This window comes from Fundulus heteroclitus, chromosome 4, assembly GCF_011125445.2.
Source record: "Fundulus heteroclitus isolate FHET01 chromosome 4, MU-UCD_Fhet_4.1, whole genome shotgun sequence".
Taxonomy (NCBI): Eukaryota; Metazoa; Chordata; class Actinopteri; order Cyprinodontiformes; family Fundulidae; genus Fundulus; species Fundulus heteroclitus.
The window spans coordinates 39,986,580-39,991,767 of NC_046364.1; the positions used below are offsets into that span (position 1 = coordinate 39,986,580).

Consider the following 5,188-nt stretch of genomic DNA (forward strand, 5'->3'; position numbering starts at 1 on the left):
GTTAAATCTATATCTAAATGTTAAATTTAAATCTAAATGTTAAATATATATCTAAATGTTAAATGTTAAATCTAAATGTTAAATCTATATCTAAATGTTAAATTTAAATCTAAATGTTAAATGTTAAATGTAAATGTTAAATCTATATCTAAATGTTAAATTTAAATCTAAATGTTAAATCTATATCTAAATGTTAAATTTAAATCTAAATGTTAAATCTATATCTAAATGTTAAATTTAAATCTAAATGTTAAATATATATCTAAATGTTAAATGTTAAATCTAAATGTTAAATCTATATCTAAATGTTAAATTTAAATCTAAATGTTAAATGTTAAATGTAAATGTTAAATCTATATCTAAATGTTAAATTTAAATCTAAATGTTAAATGTTAAATGTAAATGTTAAATCTATATCTAAATGTTAAATTTAAATCTAAATGTTAAATGTTAAATGTAAATGTTAAATCTATATCTAAATGTTAAATTTAAATCTAAATGTTAAATGTTAAATGTAAATGTTAAATCTATATCTAAATGTTAAATCTATATCTAAATGTTAAATGTTATATCTAAATGTTTCGAAAATATGCAAATTGAACACGCCCCCTATCGGGTTCACGCCCACACCACCGACCTTGGATCAGCCATGAGATCCATCTGTGGAGGACACTGGAAACATGCCGCACAGACGGCTGACAAGGCAACTTCCTATAACTATATAACTTTCTCCCTTTAACGGCAAAGTTTCTTGTTTTAATGAGAGACTTATCTTGCTTAAACGACATCATTTTCGTCTCATAACAACGCAACATAACCCGGCATCAGCTCGCGGGATATTTGAGTGTCATGGAGAAGAGGAGAGACGGAGGGGCGCCTTTTATTACTTTTTAAGAAGTCGTCATTTGTCGGAGGAATGTATTTCTGCACTGAGGAGTGACAAGGTAATTCATAAATAAACAGCAAGTCCTCTACTTGAAATTTGACCAATTCGGCAGTTATTTATAGTTAACAACTCTGCTTTGGATACACTTGCATTACTGTAGTACAGTCTCTGGCTCTGTTTACACGGTGAAAACAGGTTTGCGTTGCCTTTGTACTCTCCATTTACACACTACAAGGTTTAACTGTTGCATGGGGGGGGGGGTTTCAGCTATAGCTGTGGGTTTATTTACAACAGTTTGCAGCCGAAACAGTCCTCCGCCAGCCGCTGTTTTCTTCTTCTGGGCAATTTGACACGGAGCTTCAAAAATCACAGCGCTACTAGTGGTGCGGCATGGGAATTACACCGTTTAAGTACTCTGTAAACAGGGCCTGTGACTGCAAATGTACCTATCTATGCCCTTATGTATTTTAATCAAATATGATTAAAATAAATTTTAATCCGACACTTGTAAGGCTAATTAAAAGTATGTGTATTCTACACAATGAAAGTGAGGCTAGATAAAGCTACATTTATCCATATTTTATTGGGTCAAAACAAAGATATGAATACAGAGCTTTCTAATGGGACAATTCACAAGCCAGTGAAGGACAACTATTTATATGAACTTCATTAATAAACCCAGTCAACTACTGACATGCTTTAACATGTCAGTAGTTTTTTTTAGCAAAAACTGATAATCGATTATCATTGCTGCAAATTCAAAAGTTAATATCAGAATTTATCAATGAAAGCTCCTGGCAGCAAGGCACCATTGTTCTCAGTTTATTTGTTGTCCATTTGTTTTTTCTGATGTCTTTAAACTTACTCAGAAAAGAAAACAAATCATTATCAACAACATTGTTCCATTGCAGTCTAGGTTTAAGCAATATTAACATTGATCCAGTTTAACTTTAAATCACAATTTTAAACAGCAGCTATTCTCCTTCTGATGGGAATTCTATAAAAGTACTTTTTAAAATTCCCATAAACAAAAACATTAAGGTAGGAGGACCAGGATTAAGATAGCTACATTAAAAATACAGCCAGAAAATTAATGTTCCCTTTTACATCTTAGAATGCCTGTGCATTTGATCTGACACTCAAAGTTTAAATATTTAAAAACTTTGAATTTGGAATATTTAGCTTCTCACATTTAGCATAAGTAACGTGCTCAATTTTTAGAAAGAATAAATTATGTTATTTTTACATTTTGTTTAAAATAAAAAACTTAAAAAAAACAATAACAAAATCTCTGCTGTGTTTACAGGTTGGCATCTCTAAAGCTGAATACATGGATGGTGCTGTCCAAAAGTTACTGCTGGATATTTTGTTCCAGCAGTAACAGAGGGGGTACCACAGCCAGAATTCATATAGACATGGAGACAGAGAATGGTACAATGAAAGACATTCAAAGATTTTTGCGTCTTGATGACAGCTATCCTGAAAACTACTTCATTGTGGGATCCAGCACCCACAGCCAGCACATCAACAGCCAGTACTGGATGAACCTTTTTCAAAAACTGAAGAATACATATTACTTTACTGGTGACTTCTTGGATAAGCAGCCAATTCTGCTCACCTGTTTAAATATCACTGAGGTATGTTTGAATGTAAAAGATAAATACTATATGATACATGCTTTTAAATATGGAGTATGTACTTTAAGAACTTGTTTATTTTCTTGTCTTTCAGGAACAACTCTAAAAAGTGGTTCACTTATGGAACATCATTTGTAAGATTAGAGATGCAATTGCTCCAAGTGGCCGGCCCTACATTATGTATACCTGGGGTGTCAAGCTCCAGTCCTTGAGGGCATGTCCTGAAACTTTTAGAGGTTTCCTTGGTCCCACACACCTGAATCAAATGGCACAATTAGCTCCTCAGTATGCAGTCAGGTTCTTCAGGGTCCTGGTAATTACCTGATTATTTGACTCAGGCGTGTCGGACCAGGGACATATCTAAAAGTTGCAGGACACCGGCTCTAGAGGACTGGACTTTGACACCTGTGAACCCTGCCACGGCGTTTTGGTGAACAAGATCATCTCAAACAGGTTCCTAAGCAAGCGGCAGAAACTTGCACAGTCCAACGTCTTCAGAGGACCATTCACACGTGATGAGACAGTTCGAAGTATCATACCTTCTGATGACAGAGAACATTCTTCATGCACCGTCCACACATGATGAAACAATTGAGTTATGCTTATTTTTAAGAGCTTATATACACACAAACCTGTGACACGTGTGACATTTTCTTGTAAAAAAGAGTTTGTGGAGCAAATGACCTTGTGAGCCTGTCCAGAATGAACCTGTCACTTTCCCACACAGTCAGAAATAGGCAGCTGCAGACCCCACAACCAATAAAGGAAAAGCAGTCAAAGAAATACAGATGGAGGAATAAAAAACAGACCTCTGTTTTCACTGACTCCCATGTACTTAAATGTTTCATCATGATGTACATAATTTTTTGAATTTTGGTAACAGGTTTTATATTTTGTGTGATTCTTGTTGTGTGTGACAGCAAATATATGCTACTAAATATATTAGGACAATAACAAGAAATTTAACTTCACATTTGCCTTGTAATCTGTCATGTAGGAAAAAAATTTTTAAATGACATGTTCTGTGAACCCCACCACTGCCCCTCATATTCAAGACATAATTTTTATATTTATAACAGCAAGACTCTTATAGTTCTCTGTTACTGAACACTGAGACCCAAGTTATGTACTGTTTGACAATGATGATATGGTCAAATGAGATGAAAAATAAAGTGCCTATGCTTATGTGTAACATGAAAAATTTTAATGAATCTTTGGTAAAAACCCATTACAAAATAAAGTGCAATGGTTTGTGATCAAACCAACTTGTTCTTTCCTTAGAAACATAACATTATATTGCAATGTTACATCAACTCACAGAAGAACATTCATTAAAAGTACCTTTAACAAGTGCTCTGAAAGATCCTTTTGAAAGGAATTTCTCTAACTCCAGAAGATGACCAAACTAGAACATGATCTATGAGTATTAAAAAGATGAATACATGGATCTCAAAATTGAACATGAGAAAATCCTTTTACATATGACAAAAGTCGTTGTTAGAAATCTGGGCACTATTGCGCTCAAAGCATTTATCTATTTTACAATCAACTTTAAAGAATATAAAAGAAAAATAATGCCCTATGGAAACAAAAGTAAGTACAGTTTAAACACATGCTTTAAAATTTTTTACCTTAAAAAAGCTTAATAGCAACAGCAATAATTTCACTTCAAAAAATTGTATTTCACAATGTTGTTGGAGTAATCTTTTTAATCAGTATTTTTGCTCTATATCTTTGTCAACAAAAACAAAAGCTAACTGACTCTATTGTGGCTCACTTCCATATGTTCTTGAAAACACATTTTGAGTCAAATGGTAAGCTTTCTTTTTAAATATATTACATAGTGATATTACCTGAAACCAAAAACATTTTAGATCAAATTGGACTTTTTCCATGAAGATTTGCATGTAAAGAGTTTTTCAAGCCACGTCTGTTGAAGGACATCTCTTTCACCTTTTCCTTGGAACTCGAAGCAAAATCTCTGGGTGGCAATTCTGTCAGCATAGGTGGGAATATAGATGGCCAAGCTCTCATCCATGCTTGCTATAGCTGATATGTCAGTCTACAAGCACAATGAAATTATGGTTAATATAAAAACCATAAAAAACTAAAAAGACTCTTTTAAGCACATGATTATTAATCTTTACAGCAGAATTTATGATTAAATGCATGACATGTTTTTTAAAAATATTAAGCTGGTTATCCTTATCTGTATCTCATTAACATCCATGTAGAACATTTGCAGTCACAGGCCCTGTTTACAGAGTACTTAAACGGTGTAATTCCCATGCCGCACCACTAGTAGCGCTGTGATTTTTGAAGCTCCGTGTCAAATTGCCCAGAAGAAGAAAACAGCGGCTGGCGGAGGACTGTTTCGGCTGCAAACTGTTGTAAATAAACCCACAGCTATAGCTGAAACCCCCCCCCCCCCCCCCCCCTTGTAGTGTGTAAATGGAGAGTACAAAGGCAACGCAAACCTGTTTTCACCGTGTAAACAGAGCCAGAGACTGTACTACAGTAATGCAAGTGTATCCAAAGCAGAGTTGTTAACTATAAATAACTGCCGAATTGGTCAAATTTCAAGTAGAGGACTTGCTGTTTATTTATGAATTACCTTGTCACTCCTCAGTGCAGAAATACATTCCTCCGACAAATGACGACTTCT

The 5,188-nt window shown here is 34.2% G+C and overlaps 2 long non-coding RNA genes across 2 annotated transcripts; one reads left to right on the top strand and one right to left on the bottom strand.

Moving 5' to 3' along the window:
* The first annotated feature begins 902 nt into the window (after window positions 1–902).
* Window positions 903–2,796, top strand: LOC118562815. The gene is made up of 3 exons (XR_004930819.1): window positions 903–944; window positions 2,193–2,523; window positions 2,618–2,796. It is a non-coding gene; the product is annotated as an uncharacterized LOC118562815 (long non-coding RNA).
* A 909-nt stretch (window positions 2,797–3,705) lies between these two features.
* On the bottom strand, window positions 3,706–5,188 carry LOC118562999. The gene is made up of 2 exons (XR_004930953.1): window positions 5,138–5,188; window positions 3,706–4,585 (listed from the first exon to the last, which is right to left on the bottom strand). It is a non-coding gene; the product is annotated as an uncharacterized LOC118562999 (long non-coding RNA).